The sequence below is a fragment of the Cervus canadensis genome, chromosome 5 (genome assembly GCF_019320065.1).
Source record: "Cervus canadensis isolate Bull #8, Minnesota chromosome 5, ASM1932006v1, whole genome shotgun sequence".
Classification (NCBI taxonomy): domain Eukaryota; kingdom Metazoa; phylum Chordata; class Mammalia; order Artiodactyla; family Cervidae; genus Cervus; species Cervus canadensis.
This window is the reverse complement of record NC_057390.1, coordinates 73083601-73100778: the sequence shown is the minus strand read 5'-3', so window position 1 is coordinate 73100778 and position 17178 is coordinate 73083601. Positions and strand designations below refer to the sequence as shown.

General features: G+C 39.8%; 1 long non-coding RNA gene across 1 annotated transcript in view; it reads left to right on the top strand.

Moving 5' to 3' along the window:
• Positions 1-16749, top strand: part of LOC122442021 — a 157290-nt gene extending 140541 nt beyond the window's left edge. Inside the window, exons 3-4 of the long non-coding RNA XR_006269529.1 lie at positions 4351-4506; positions 16652-16749. This is a non-coding gene — a long non-coding RNA (uncharacterized LOC122442021). The remainder of the gene's footprint in view (positions 1-4350; positions 4507-16651) is intronic.
• Positions 16750-17178: the final 429 nt, after the last annotated feature.

Here is a 17178-nt window from a genome sequence, read left to right as displayed (position 1 = left end):
TCCACTGGACAGAGGCGCCTGGAAGGCTACAGTTCCTGGAGTCACAGAGTCTGACTCAACTGAGGAACTGAACACACACATTGTAAAAAAAATACACAGAAAATTCCTTGTGTATGAACACATCCAGAAGTTTCTGCCTCCTTTGTAGTGCTTCTCCTAGGCACTCTTGCTAGATTACTGGCTCCTCCACTGCCTTCTCATCCTTCTTCAATCGCTGCCCCAGTGCAGAATACTCTTATCACCACGGTCCTTGCTCTCTTCATCTAAAACACAGCTGACCTTCCACACAAAACAGCATCCTGTGAAAATCTTTCTTTCCCCTCTCCAGCCTGTTGAATTATCAAAAAAAAAATTCTGACATGTCAACCCTATATCAAATTTTCTGGCCCTTAATATCAGTTCAGTTCAGTTCACTCGTTCAGTCTTGTCCAACTCTCTGTGACCCCACGTACTGCAGCACACCAGGCCTCCCTGTCCATCACCAATTCCCGGAGTTTACTCAAACTGATGTCCATTGAGTCAGTGATGCCATCCAACCATCTCATCCTCTGTCATCCCCTTCTCCTCCTGCCTTCTATCTTTTCCAGCATCAGGGTCTTTTCCAATGAATCAGTTCTTCGCATCAGATAGCCAAAGTACTGGAGTTTCAACTTCAGCATCAGTCCTTCCAATGAGTATTCAGGACTGATTTCCTTTAGGAAGGACTGGTTGGATCTCCCTGAAGTCCAAGAGACCCTCAAGGGTCTTCTCCAACACCACAGTTTGAAAGCATCAATTCTTTGGCACTCAGCTTTCTTTATAGTTCAACTCTCACATCCATACATGACTACTGGAAAAACCATAGCTTTGGTTAGATGGACCTTTGTTGTCAAATAATGTCTCTGCTTTTTAATAAGTTGCCTAGGTTGGTTACAGCTTTTCTTCCAAGGAGCAAGCATCTTTTAATTTCATGCCTGCAGTCACCATCTGCAGTGATTTTGGAGCCTCCAAAAATAAAGTTAGCCACTATTTCCACTGTTTCCCCATCTATTAGCCATGGATTGATGGGACCAGATGCCATGATCTTAGTTTTCTGAATGTTGAGCTTTAAGCCAACTTTTTCAGTCTCCTCTTTCACTTTCATCAAGAGGCTCTTTAGTTCTTCACTAAACTAAAGAGGTATGCCATAAGGGTGGTGTCATCTGCATATCTGAGGTTATTAACATTTCTCCCAGCAATCTTAATTCCAGTTTGTGCTTCTTCCAGTCCAGTGTTTCTCATGATGTACTCTGCATATAAGTTAGATAAGCAAGGTGACAATAAACAGCCTTGATGTGCTGCTTTCCCTGTTTGGAACCAGTCTGCTATTCCATGTCCAGTTCTAACTGTTGCTTCCTGATCTGCATACAGATTTATCAGGAGGTAGGTCAAGTGGTCTGGTATTCCCATCTCTTTCAGAATTTTCCAGTTTGTTGTGATCCACATAGTCAAAGGCTTTGGCATAATCAATAAAGCAGAAGTAGATGTTTTTCTGGAACTCTCTTGCATTTTCAATGATCCAGTGGATGTTGACAATTTGATCTCTGGTTCCTCTGCCTTTTCTAAATCCAGCTTGAACATCTGGAAGTTCACGGTTCATGTACTGTTGAAGCCTGGCTTGGAGAATTTTGAGCATTAATTTGCTAGATTGTGAGATGAATGCAATTGTGTGGTAGTTTGAGCATTCTTTGGCATTGACTTTCTTAGGGATTGGAATGAAAACTGACCTTTTCCAGTCCTGTGGCCACTGCTGAGTTTTCCAAATTTGCTGGCATATTGAGTGCAGCTCATCTTTCAGTATTTGAAATAGCTCAACTGGAATTCCATCCACTAGCTTTGTTTGTAGTCATGCTTTGTAAGGCCCACTTGACTTCACATTCCAGGATGTCTGGCTTTAGATGAGTGATCACACCATCTTGATTATCTGGGTGATGAAGATCTTTTTTGTATAGTTCTTCTATGTATTCTTGTCACCTCTTCTTAATATCTTTTGCTTCTGTTAGGTCCCTACCATTTCTATCCTTTATTGGACCCATCTTTGCATGAAAACTTCCCCTGGTATGTCTAATTTTCTTGAAGAGATCTCTAGTCTTTCCCATTCTATTCTTTTCCTCTATTTATTTGCACTGATCAGTGAGGAAAGCTTTCTTATCTCTCCTTGCTATTCTTTGGAACTCTGCATTCAGATGGGTATATCTTTCCTTTTCTCCTTTGCCTTTCACTTCTTTTCTTTTCATAGCTGTTTGTAAGGTCTTCTCAGACAACCATTTTGCATTTCTTTTGCTTGGGGATGATCTTGATCACTGCCTCCTGTACAATGTTATGAACCTTCGTCCATAGTTCATCCGGCATTCTGTATATCAGATCTAATCCCTTGAATATGTTTGTCACTTCCATTGTATAGTCATAAGGGATTTGATTCTGGTCAAGGTGGAGAGTTCTGACAAAACGTAGTCCACTGTAGAAGGGAATGGCAAACCACTTCAATATTCTTGTCTTGAGAACCCCATGAACAGTATGAAAAGGCAAAAAGATAAGACACTGAAAAATGAACTCCCCAGGTCAGTAGGTGCCCAATATGCTACTGGAGATCAGTGGGGAACTAATTCCAGAAAGAATGAAGAGATGGAGCCAAAGCAAAAACATCACCCAGTTGTGGATGTGACTTATGATAGAAGTAAAGTTCAGTGCTGTAAAGAGCAATATTGCATAGGAATCTGGAATGTTAAATCCATGAATCAAGGCAAAAGAAGTGGTCAAACAGGAGATGGCAAGAGTGAATATCAACATTTTAGGAATCAGCGAACTAAAGTGGACTGGAATGGGCAAATTTAACTCAGATGACCATTACATCTACTACTGTGGGCAAGAATCCCTTAGAAGAAATGGACTAGTCACCACAGTCAACAAAAGAGTCTTAAATGCAGTACTTGGATGCAGTCTCAAAAATGACAGAATGATGTTTGTTTGTTTCCAAGGCAAACCATTCACTATCACAGTAATCCAAATGTATGCCCCGCCCAATAATGCTGAAGAAGCTGAAGTTGAATGGTTCTATGAAGACCTACAAGACCTTCTAGAACTAACACTCAAAAGAGATGTCCTTTTCATCATAGGGGACTGGAATGCAAAAGTAGGAAGTCAAGAAACACCTGGAGTAACAGGCAAATTTGGCCTTAGAGTACAGAATGAAGCAGGGCAAAGGCTAACAGAGTTTTGCCAAGAGAACACACTGGTCATAGCAAACACCCTCTTTCAACAACACAGGAGAAGACTCTACACATGGATTCACCAGATGGTCAATACCAAAATCAGATTGATTATATTCTTTGCAGCCAAAGATGGAGAAGCTCTATACAGTCAGCAAAAACAAGACTGGGAGCTGACTCTGGCTCAGATCATGAACTGTCTATTGCCAAATGAAAACTTAAATTGAAGAAAGTAGGGAAAACCACTATTCTATTCAGGTATGACCTAAATCAAGTCCCTTATAACTATATAGTGGAATTTGCCCTTAACATAGTCTTCCCTAAAATACCCCAAGTGTGAGCCCAGTGTCCTTTGTTACATGAAGCCCATTAGTACCCCAAAACAAATACTCTATGTACAAATCTAGCCATGCAAGTTAGAATATAATTTTAAGGCACAGAAATACCTATGGCCTCTGTGGTCCAATCTGCAGGAGTGTTAGTTTCAAGTCATTTCAGAATGCTTCCAGACTGATTTTAATAGAGAAGAGCCCAACCTCATACAATAGCAGGAATCAACCAGGAATTTAATGAAATAAGATGTCTTCCTGAGAAATATCACAAATTTCCTATGTCTATAGAACCCACAGATATCTTCATATATTATAGAACTGTGCTTTCACTCTCATGTCAAAACTAAGGTGGAGAACATTTCAGAAAGAGACATGTGCAGTGTGCATTCATTCCTAAATTGTCTGAAGCTTTAGAAAGTCAGAGAATAGTCTCAGTTGAATCAGAACAAGTTTTCTCATCTCCCCCTCAAATAATCTGATGTCCTTGGGTGGTTGCACAGATCTCAAGGACTTCAGAGTCTAGCAAAATCTGATCAACTCTCCATAAAGAGTCCTTCAGAACCTCTCAGACTAACTGCAAATAACTTCCCATTTATACGAACTGGTCGACAACATCAAATCACATTATATTCATGTAGGAAGTAATTGAAAGGTGATTCTTTAGTTCTGAATGCAGAAGTTGGTCAAAAGTCTAATATTTTCAAAAGCTATATCATTTTGAGAAAGTGAAGAAAACTGCATTTTTCTATCTTTCAAAAAAATCTAACAGTATCTTTTATTGTATTTTTAAGGTACCCTCATTGCTGCTGTGATGTTGAGGGAAAAATCAAGGACATAAGACTGAGAGATACAATGTGGCCTACTTCAAACAGCAGCTCTACTGAGTACTTCATTACCTGTTCTGTTGTGGTTCAACTAAGGATTGGAATAATAGCTGAAACACATAGGTGAGTAAATACAATTGAAAAAAGAAAGGCAGTGATGGAAAGCAGTGTATTCACATATGAAGACTGGTCAGGGATGTCTTCATCTATTCATCTGTCCAGTCACCTATTCACCCATCGATACATCCATTAATTATTATTTTTAATATCTCATTGAGGAACTCTTGTGCAGGTTCTTTCTAGGTGCTGAGGAAGTATCATGAACAAAGCCTACATGATCTCTGACCTTGTAGAGCTTCAGTCTAGCTAAGGAAGGGTGTGTTATTTATGCTCTCATTAATTCATTAGAAATTAATGAGGAAGCACCCAATGTCACTGAAATGTGAATGTCTTTGCAGAAAAGGTAGAATTGTTTTTCTCATAGGACACTTTTCTACTCTTCCACTTATTTGATCTTCCTCAGAAAAATGCAAACTCCTCAAGGACAGTGGTATCTAAGGCTCACTTCAGCATGACTTTAGCACCTGGTGAAGTTTCCCGCCTTGTGAACTGCAGCACCTACATCCACGGAATGGCTTCTCACTATTATCTTTGCTGTATTCACTGTATGTGTGTGCATGTTCAGTCGCTCAGTTGTGTCTGACTCTTTGCAACCCCATGGACTGTAGCCCCTCAGGCTCCTCTGTCTATGGGATTTTTCAGGCAAAAATACTAGAGCAGGTTGCCATTTCCTCCTCTAGGAGATCTTCCTAACCCAGAGACCGAACCTCAGTCTCTTGTGTCTCCTGCACTGGCAGACAGGTTCTTTACCATTGAGCCACCAGAGAAGCCTGTATTCACTAGGAGACATTCCACAAACATGGCTTTTTTGAATGTAAATGCTTGCATATTACAGAATTCCTTGAATCTGGCTACCATACAGATCACTCTGTGTTCCCACCAGCATCTTTTTTCCAGCCCTGGTCCTCCCTTAGCCGGTATGATACCTTTGGTAACACTACAACTTCACCATCTGAGTTTCCTTCTAATTGTTTGACTACTTTTTCCTCTGTTGAATTTGATAACTGTTCAATTCCATTCAGTTCCAAAGCAAGCTAATTCCGTTTTATTAATATTTGAGCAGTTACTATGTGCTGGATACAATTTATCACCTCTATTTAGAATACTCTAAAATTCACCCTTCAGCCATCTGATGGATCTAAACCTACATTGTCTATTGGACACCATTTCCAGGGTAACCTATGATCTGCTCATTCTAAGCATATCTAAAATTAAACTTATCATTTTATTCTGAAAATGGGAATCTACCTACTTCTTATGTGAATATGATATTAATAATTTGAATATTGTTTTAGCCACTAATACATAAATCTCCATGTTGTAGCTAACTAATTCTTCAAAATTCCCTTGGATCAAGCTTAATTTTATTCCAAATACAGTTCACTTCCAATCACAAAATGCCTAAACTTGTCTTGATCACTTTTATACCCTCTTGCATTCCAACCTACACAACATACTTTGCTAAGTTATCAAAATGCTGCTAAGTCACTTCAGTCGTGTCCAACTCTGTGCGACCCCATAGACGGCAGCCCACCAGGCTCCCCCGTCCCTGGGATTCTCCAGGCAAGAACACTGGAGTGGGTTGCCATTTCCTTCTCCAATGCATGAAAGTGAAAAGTGAAAGTGAAGTCGCTGAGTTGTGCTCTTAGCGAGCTCCTCCGTCCATGGAATTTTCCAGGCCAGTGTACTGGAGTGGGGTGCCATTGCCTTCTCCAAGTTACCAAAATAAGTCACCTTTAATGATGCTGAACCCTTAGAGAAGCAGGTGTAATTTCTTCAGTTCGGGGTATAATAGCTTAGGATGCAATACCTTCACTATCATGGCCTTATTTGCTACTAATGTTGTACATTTGTTCTACCCTATGAGGAAACTAGATGTCTTCCTGAATGTTATGTAATTTCTTGCTTATAAATTGTTCTCCAACTTTTCTCACCCTTTGTGGTATGCCTACTTCTGTCATTCCAGGTGTTAAAAATCTTTCTAACTTATAAGCCCTAGTTTAAATCAACCTTCTTGATGATGTATGCTGCAATGAAAATAAATTTAAAAGAAAAGATATAAAGAGGATGGCCTTTGGTAACATAGTGACTTGAATTAAATCCTGAATCCACCACTTTACATGCCGTTTGATCATTGACAAATTACTTTAAATTGTGACACTGCTCTAAGGGGGGAAAATACTCTCTTCAAAATGAAAGTAATCTTCCCTTGGACTTTGAAATGAAGAAGGTGGCTAAATAGCAAAATTTGATTAAAAGAAGTATGAAAATGCACAAGAGATACTGGAGTTCAACCATCCTGAAACTTAGGAAATCACTGGTTAAAAATTTACCAGAAACCAGGATACAATTAAACCATTCCAGACATGAACATGGTCCTGAGAAAGAAGAGTCTATCCACAGAGAAAATGTTTGTATGTTTTCACTGCCCTTCATTGTGACTTGATAAATTTACAAACCAGTAGGCTAGTAATCAAACTGTATATTTCCACCCCTACTACATGACAAAAATAATTTCTAGAGTACCCAAAGCCATTTCACTCCTGAATATCACCCCCCTTTCACCCTCTAACTTAGACATCAACTTATAAATTTATTCTGGGACAACAATTTCAAGTAAAAGTCATGGCTGATGGCTGAAAGTAGGGAGTTGTTGTAGGAGTGATGTGGGAGTGATGCATTTTGGCAGTTTTAGATTTAGACATGTTAATTCTGGCAAGGAACTAAATACATACACTGTAGGTCCCCTTCTGTATATTACAAAACAAACAGGGATTCCCTGATGGTCCAATGGTTAAGAATCCTCCTTGCAGTGCAAGGGACATCTGTACAATCCCTGGTCTGGGAAGATCCTATGTGCCATGGGGCAACTAAGCCTGTGTTCCACAACTACTGAAGCCCGAGTGTCTAGAACCTGTGCTCCGCAACAAGAGAAGACACTATAATGAGAAGCCTGTGCACCACAACTAGAGCGTAGCCCTTGCTTACTGCAACTAGAGAAAGCCTGCTCACAGCAATGAAGACCCAGTGCAGCCAAAAATTAAATAATTAAAAATTTAAAAAAACCAATCAGACAAAAAGAAAGAGAAGCATACAACAAAAATAAAACCATATAGCAAGAACAGTTTCCAGCAGGGTTACAGGACACTGAATATTTGGTAAGCCTTATGCCTATCCACTCACCCTCCAGCCAATGATCTTAGAATTTGGACAAATTAAAAAAGACCCAGTCAAATCCATGCCCTACTCAACAATGCACTGCCAAATATTAACCCAGATTGATCTCTTTCAACTGATGACTAAATTAAAATATAAATACATAAGAAAACATTTGATAATATATAACTGTACTCAAATTACAAAGGATAATCCACCTTTAAATATATACATTAAGAAGCAGAAGAAATCTCAGCATCAATGTTTGTTTTTAAATAAAATCAAAACATGCATACATACAATATATAGGAAAAAGGAAACCGAATATGTAAGTAGGAGAGCTGGAAGAATCCAGCTCTCTCAGCTAATCCAAATACAGTAATTTTGGTTTCCCATGTGTTGCTACTGGGCTTTTCTCGTAGCTCAGTTGGTAAAGAATCTGCCTACAGTGCAGGAGACACAGGTTTGAACCCTGGGTTGGGAAGACCCCCTGAAGAAGGAAATGCAACCCACTCCAGTATTCTTGCTCAGAGAATCCCATGGACTGAGAAGCCTGGCGGGCTACAGTCCATGGGGTCAAAAAGAGTCAAACACAATTGAAGTGATTGAGTATAGCACACACATGTGCCTCTACTAGTCTGGCATTGATGGTCATAAAGCTTGGATTTTCTCCAACTTGCATTAAAGAGGGGTTCTTATTATCGGCATTAGGCAATTTTCCATGTTCTGATTCCTCTGAAAATTTATCCCAACTCCTTTTTCTCTTCCAGGATTTCCTAAAAGTTTATGCTTTGAATACTTTCTTATTGTCTAGTGTTTATATAAAATTATTCTTTCTTAATAGCATTTCTGTCATTTCAGTTAAATTTCAGTGGGAAGGGAAGTAGAAGAATGACTTCAGTTTGCAATCTTAATTCAACTTCTCCATCAGATATTAATTTTGTATGCAAGAAAACAATAAACGTTACTCTTAAATATTACAATGATTAAAAATAAATTAAAAAGATAGTCTCTGCTTATGTGAAAAAACCAGCTAAATGGAACACCTCATTTTCTCTGTAATGATCAAGATAATGAGGCATTTCTGTGCCAAGTAAAAAAAAGTTTGCTTTAGAAAATTCTTTCTGAGACTCAAATGTAAATTCTTTAATTTTTTATAAATTTCTTCCTACTTTATGCTGCTCTGAAAAGAGAAATGTGGTACTCTACAAGGTTTGTAGTAATGTATTAAACATGTGTGTCTCTCTTCCATGGGTATTAGGGTCAATCTTTAATTAAATTTGGGACATTTATTGTTCTTAAGTTGAGAAGACAGTAACTAGCAAAGCATCAGTTCCAATCCACTATTGTAAATCGGTTCCAGACTTTTAGAACTGTTAAGTGCTAAAATTATTTCCAAAACTTTGGCAATTAGAGTTAAAGTTCAATCATTTGATGTGCACTATAGCTAAATAGGTGTTTCCCAGGTGGCAGTAGTAAAGAATCTTCCTGCCACTGCAGGAGATGCAGGTTGAATCCCTGGTTTGGGAAGATCCCCTGAAGTAGGAAATGACAATCCTCTCCAGTATTTTTGTCTGGGAAGTTCCACAGAGAGCTGGTGGAATTCCTGGTGGGCTACAGCCCATGGTACCACAGAATCTAACACAACTGAGTGACTAAGTACACGGTAGCTAAATAAGATTGCCAGGAGAAATATCAAAACCTCAGATATGCAGATGACACCACCCTTATGGCAGAAAGTGAAGAGGAACTAAAAAGCCTCTTGATGAAAGTGAAAGAGGAGAGTGAAAAAGTTGGCTTAAAGCTTAACATTCAGAAAACTAAGATCATGGCATCTGGTCCCATCACCTCATGGGAAATAGATGGGGAGACAGTGGAAACAGTGTCAGACTTTATTTTTTTGGGCTCCAAAATCACTGCAGATGGTGACTGCAGCCATGAAATTAAGACACTTACTCCTTGGAAAGTTATGACCAACCTAGACAGCATATTAAAAAGCAGAGACATTACTTTGCCAACAAAAGTCTGTCTGGTCAAGACTATGGTTTTTCCAGTGGTCATGTATGGATGTGAGAGTTGGACTGTGAAGAAAGCTGAGTGCTGAAGAATTGATGCTTTTGAACTGTGGTGTTGGAGAAGACTCTTGAGAGTCCTTTGGACTGCAAGAAGATCCAACCAGTCCATCCTAAAGGAGATCAGTCCTAGGTGTTCATTGGAAGGACTGATGCTGAAGCTGAAACTCCAGTACTTTGGCTACCTCATGGGAAGAGTTGACTCATTGGAAAAGACCCTGATGCTGGGAGGGATTGGGGGCAGGAGGAGAAGGGGATGACAGAGGATGAGATGGCTGGATGGCATCACCGACTCAATGGGCATGAGTTTGAGTAAGCTCCGGGAGTTGATGATGGACAGGGAGGCCTGGCGTGCTGCGATTCATGAGGTCGCAAAGAGTTGGACACGACTGAGCATCTGAACTGAACTGAACTGAAATAGGTCATATCTTTAGATAATGTTGTGGCCTTTGGGTCTCACCAAGGATAATACATATCATACATTATTGTCCAGCTTCAGATGCATGAAGATAGCTAACAATATTCATGCTTCTACCTGAGACTTACTTTCACTGTATCTTTGTTTTGTTCACCTTTCATTACAATAGTTAAAGAAGCATAATAAGTTCAACATTGTCTTCTTGTACTAAGTCTCATCCTCATACTGCTCAACCTCCTCTCCCTATCCTAAGCTCTGGATTTCAGGGACTGGAAACTATATTTGTTGAACTTCTTGTCAGTTGGATCCTGGGGTTGGGTTCTAGCAACAGAAGTAGCGGATAGAGGATTAAGAAAAACTGGGCTCCAGGACTTCCCTGATGCTCCAGTGGTAAACAATCCACCTTCCAAATGCAAGGGACATGGGTTCAATTCCTGGTCAGGGAACTGAAATCCTACATGCTGTGGAGCGACTAAATCCTTGCACCACAACTAGACAATTCATGCATCACAAGGAAAGATCCCATACGACCCAGAGAATATCTCGTGGGCGGCAACTAAGACCCAGTGCAGCCAAATAAATACATAAATAGCAATATTTAAAAAAAAAAAAAAAAACTGGGCTGCAATAGCATTTGTGGGTTGAGCTAAGGAATTGACTCCACTTTTTTACTGTTCATTCTCCAGCCCTGGGTGGGAGAGGGGTAGTTGACTCTTCTAGTTTCTGATGTCCGGGCAGCACCAACATTCCCTATAGTTCCCTATAATCCTTTCCAACAGTTTTTAACTCTGTTTCTATACTAAGTTTTCTTCTGTTTGAAATTCTTAGAGTGGCTTCTCTTTTTCTGATTGGCCTCTGGCTCATACACATAATAAATACATGAACTCTATTAATTAAAGGAAAAAAGGAGCTTGGGCCAAGTTGTGAAAATCTCTGCAGTGGAATCTTGGTGGTACAGATTAAAGCTTTCTCAGCCCCACCTGATCCACTTGAGGAATAACTTGACTGCTTTCTTGTAGATAAGGGTACTGGGGACCAGTGGTAGAGAAGACAGACAGCTCATCTTCTTGCTCACTGCCTAATTACACCTCCTCTGACTGAGTTCTGGAGCACAGCAATCTCCAAGGTTGCCTTTTGTCACTGCCTGAATGCTACTTACTTCTGTGCCCATAATGATATGGCCCTGATGATATCATCTGAAGCTTGAAGGATGTAGACAACAGCAAGGTGCCCTTTGAGATAGTATCTTTGCTGAAGGCAGGAATGGTTTCAGATGAGATGTCATATTTTTCAAGCATGGCATTACCTGCTTGATCCATTTTGTCACATTACTTCTTCTGGTACGTGTCACATTATGTTAGGTCATGCCATCAGCAATGAGACACGCTGTTGCCAGAGCGGCAGCCTATGGACTGCCACAGATTCAAAAGCCCTTGTTTTTTACCGAGACACGTGATCCTGTTCCATCAAGTCCTATAGTCATCATACAATATATATTTTTTTCCCAAGAAAACAAAATAGTCAGTTGACTTAAAGAAATCACGAGGGAACATTCTGGAGAAAACACCATCATCAAGACTGAAGCTTGAGCTCCAATGCCTTGGCAAAGCAGCATCTCTTTACATTCAGCTCTTGACTTCTAGCAATGGCAGTCATTTTGGATAAATTGTGCCTTGATGCTTCAGCACCAGACAGATTCACGGGAGCATCTTTATAGATTTCAAAAAGAGCTTACATTTAGAAAGATAGGACAGTCTGGGTCTTGCCACTTTGATTCATATTTAGAACCAGAACAAATTTCTCTTTCTGTTGCCTGTGGAAGACACATTCTCCAAATCGATGTCTGGAATTGCTAAATAAATTTCAAAGAATAGATTTTTTTTTTTCCTGACCTCATTTAAATGTCTAGACATTTGTGGATTATTGGATCTAAACCATCTGAAACATCAAGCCAATATTCCCCAAACCAAATTTAACCTATAGATTAAGAATGCAATCAAGAACTGTAAAATCAGAGTCTCATTGCCAGACCCGCTGGGAGGAAGCTGAGAAGTGGAAGAAAAGAGAAGATCTCTTAAAAACCTTCCAGCTAGATGGAAGAACAAAGGAAACACAGACAATCAGCGAATAAGTGCTGACCAATATATTGTTGCTAATATTAGTGTGAGATAAGCACGGAGGAGAGATGGGAAAATCAGAAAAAGTTTAAGTAACCAGGAAAACACCTAATTGTACCTATTCTCAGATGATACACATTTTCATAGAAACGTGTTTCATGTTCATGTTTCAGGGGTCTTATTTTTCTTTATTTGAAATCCAAGCTATTTTAAGGCTATTTTATTCTATAAGCAATTGCTATTAGATGGCAGTTTAAAGGGAAAAAAAAATATGACACGGTGGCCCACAGGAGGAGGCTGTGTCAACAGAGAAGCTAGGGAAAAGGCTTCCTTCCCCACCTTTCTCCTTGTTAGGAACAAACTGCTAAAGGAGCAAGTCCACCAGGGGTTAGCTTTTAAAGGAGTAAGGGTCCCAGGCTGTTGGAAACCTTCAGAAATTATTTCCTGTTTTTAACCAGTTTTTCCTTTAGTCATGAGGGGGGGAAAAAAACAACCTATTTCCCTTCCAGCCCATATTTAACCATCGTATTTGTGCATATGATTGCAGCTCTTCTGAAAGGACTTGGAATGAGCTGCCAGGCTGCAAGGGATTGAATCGAAAGCCCCCTAACAGTTAAAGTGTCCATTAGCTCCTCTACACTTAGCATCCGTCAGAGAGAAAAAGGGCTGGGAGCCCCGGGCGAATTTCTAACTAGCCTAATGAGGAGAGAGATTCTGGGAGCAAAAAAAGTTCATTTGCTGAATTTCCAGCAAGAAGTCACTTCAATATTGCTTCTAGGAAACACTGACAGGCTTTGTTGGTAAGAAATCATTATGCTGAGAAAGAAATGGGATATTGTTATATGAGATTTTTAAAGAAAATTCATTTTGATAGATGTCTAACTGTGCATTCAATTAAATTTCCTTCTCTTTCTTAAAAAATAGATGTCAGGTAATTGTACTCAAGTTCTGTAAGCTGAAAAGTGTTATCCTTTCCTCCCAGTTATTAAAATTTCTTTATCAATATGTGTCTTTCTTGTCTTTATCCTTTGACTACAGGGGGCCCTCAATGAAAATATGTGGATTTCTCCCCTCCTTTCCTGTCAATGTGTGTGTGCCTCCCAGAAGGATTAGTAAGGGCTGCTCTTTTGGAGAAAATTGACTTCCATATTTAAATTATGTAGGCTCTCTGCCCCTGAAAATTCCTCTTCTTAAAAATCAATGCACACAATCACTTTCTCGACACAGAGTCCATTTATTTTTAATTTATTTTTTCACTCTATCTTTTGGCTGTGTTACATGGCATACAGGATCTTAGTACCCCAACCAGGGATTGAACCCATGCCCCCTGCAGTGGAAGTGCAGAGTCTTAACCACTGAATTGCCAGGGAAGTCCCACAAAGTTCAGTCACAAACCATCACTATTTACTGTGATGCCCCACTAGTTTCTACCTAGGTATTCTAAAGCTGAAGCTCCAATACCTTGGCCACCTGAAGCAAAGAGCCCACTTGTTGGAAAAGACTGATGCTAGGAAAGATTGAGAGCAAGAGGAGAGGGAGGGTGACGGAGGATGAGATGGTTGGATGGCATCACTGACTCCATGCATATGACTTTGGACAAATTCCAGGAGATAGTGAGGGACAGCGAAGCCTGGTGTGCTGCAGTCCATGTGGTCACAAAGATTCAGATATGACTGAACATGAATGACAACAAGGTATCCTGACGTTTTGTGATGCTCCTTTTGAAGGTTCTAATAATGATCAACCAACTGCTATTCAAAGCACTTAGCCCCTTCAATCCATTCCCCTACTCCCACCAAATCCATTATTTTAAAATATGGCTTTGCAAGTAATACACTCCTCTTCCTAAGATATTTAGACCTCCAAGTGGCTATGCATCTATCATCTGGAACAACCACCTTCTCTTATTGATTAGTTTCGGATAGTGACATTCTCATGTTCCTAATCAATGAGACACATATTCTTAGAGTCATATTCCCTCACTCTTCAGATTTCCCTTATATTCATCAGAGCCACCCACTTTATTTCATGTGATATATTCCAAATTATGCAGGATTCTACCTTCACGATAAGAATCTCATTTGCCCACTTCTTTCCCTACCCATTGCCATCTAATTAATTCAGACTATTTTTTATATCTTGCCCTGACGCTTTTAATAACTCATTAATTGGTTTCTCTAACACTTACTTGTCTTATTCTAGATAATTCACATATGACAACCGTACTAATTTTGCTAAGATAAACTTCAACCACATTGTTATCTCCAACAAAGCCTCTATATGACTCTCCCGCAGTCTACTGGATTTTACATAAGTCTTAGTATTTAAAGCTTTCCAAAATGTGGTTGACACCTACATTCCAGGATTTATTTCACACTTTTGTCATTAATACATGCTAAGCTCTCACAAAATATCACTACAAACTGTCCCTATCACGTCTCATGCTGTTTGATTTTTGTGTCTCCACTCAGTCTCTGCAAGTGGAATTTCCTTCCTCAACTGTCTTCCACGTAAAATTCTTCATCTGTATTTAGATTTCTTTTCAAATTTCACCTACTCTTTGAAAGTACTTCCTGATTCAAGCATGTGTGTAAGTGTGCTCAGATGCTCAGTAGTGTCTGACTCTTTGTGACCCCATGGACTGCAGCCTGCAGGATCCTCTGTCTGCATGATTCTCCAGGCAGGAATACTGGAATGGGTGCTATTTCCTCCTCCAGATGATCTTCCAGACCCTGGGATCGAACCTGCATCTCCTGAGGCTCCTGCATCCACAGGTGACTTCTTTACCACTAGAGTCACCTGGGAAACCCTTGTGTGTGCTAAGTCACTTCAGTCACGTCCGACTCTTTGCAACCCTATGGACTGTCACCCGCAAGGCTCCTCTGCCCATGGTATTCTCCAGGCAAGGATACTGGAGTGGGTTGCCCTGACCTCCTCCAGAGGATCTTCCTGACCCAGTGATGGAAACCATTTCTCTTAAGTCTCCTGTATTAGCAGGCACGTACTTTACCATTAGCGCCACCTGGGAAACCCTGGATCCAAGCACAATTTCTGACTTCTCTGAGAAAGAGTATTTAATAGTATTTTGTTTGCATGTCAAAGTTTCCAAACTCTTCCCAGTTCTCATCCTTTGTGAACCAAAGGTCTTTTGATAATAAAGGAGAGAAAAAAAAAATCACATTTCTCATTAGAATGAGATTTCAAAAAGACTTGAGTGCCTGGGAGAGAAAACCAAGTCATACATCAGATCAAGCTGACTCAATCTCTCTTTCCTAACTTTCCATATGGAGTTACGTAGAAATATTGGGGAATTTGGACCTTTCAATTAGGAAAGCAAAGGTATTAAGGTTAAAATGTTGCATGCAGGCTATTTACACAATGGAGTTAATGAATTCATTTCCAATTCCCCCATAATAAAAAATAATAGCCCACCTTCTAACCTATACTTTTATTTTTTCCGTTTGTCCATTTTTTCTTTAAAGACTTATAAGCAAGCAGAGAACAGGGCTGTGATCAACTTGTCTTGATGTCCTAAGTATTCAGAAAGAGACAGGAGAGGTATTTGATAAATATTTACTGAATTGAAGTCTCCACCGTCAGGCTCCCCTTATACACTTGGCACTTAGAGCTGCAAACCTTTAGGTAATTTACAGTGCACTACCTCTGTAATAGGTGCTGCAGTGTTTCTTTTTTATTTTTACAATGCACCTCAGCATAACATTAATTCTTCAAGCTCAAGATGAGGACTTATCCTTATATAGTTATTGTAGCATACACCTCCAAGCATGGTGCATCATGCCTAGCACAAAGCAGAGTCAGACTCGAGAGCTTAGTGTTTATAAATAGTATTAAAGTATTACATATTTGCATCTATTTTCATATTAAGCTGAACAGAGGAAGAGAACAACAATCAAGGAGTTGCCTATATGCTTTTGAGAACTTCTGAATGGCTCTTTCCTGTAGAACAGCCAAAAATACAGAACCTCCTGCCAGCACACTCAAAGATCAAGGTAAATGTATTCTGAAGCTTGGAGGAGTCAGGGACTCTGAAAAGATTCAATGGTCATTGCACTCCAAGTCTCCATGTTCTCACAAATAAATAAATATCTTATCTATAGTACAAGGAGTTTTCCAGGCAAGAATATTGGAGTGGCCATTTCCTCTTCCAGGGGATCTTCCTGATCCAAGGATTGAACCTTCATCTCCTGCGTTGGTAGGTGGGTTTTTTACTGCTGAGCTAAAAGCTTAAATAGGTAACTTATTATCTGAAAATAAGTACCTTCCTATCTGAAAAAAAAAATTACCTTTTTCTTAAGATTCCACTGTAACCATTCACTACCCTTTCCTAGGGTTCTACCAGTGTTTTGTTTTGTTTTGTCTTTTAGCCTAGAAGCAACACAACCTAAAGTCAGAAAAAGCAAGAGAGTTCCAGAAAAACATCTATTTCTGCTTTATTGACTATGCCAAAGCCTTTGACTGTGTGGATCACAATAAACTGTGGAAAATTCTTAAAGAGATGAGAATACCAGACCATCTGACCTGTCTCTTGAGAAACCTATATGCAAGTCAGGAAGCAACAGTTAGAACTGGACTTGGAACAACAGACTGGTTCCAAATAGGAAAAGGAGTACGTCAAGGCTGTATATTGTCACCCTGCTTACTTAACTTCTATGCAGAGTACATCATGAGAAAGGCTGGGCTGGAGGAAGCACAAGCTGGAATCAAGATTGCTGGGAGAAATGTCAATAACCTCAGATATGGAGATAACACCACCCTTATGGCAGAAAGTGAAGAGGAACTAAAAAGCCTCTTGATGAAAGTGGAAGAGGAGAGTGAAAAAGTTGGCTTAAAGCTTAACATTCAGAAAACTAAGATCGTGGCATCCGGTCCAATCACTTCATGGCAAATAGAT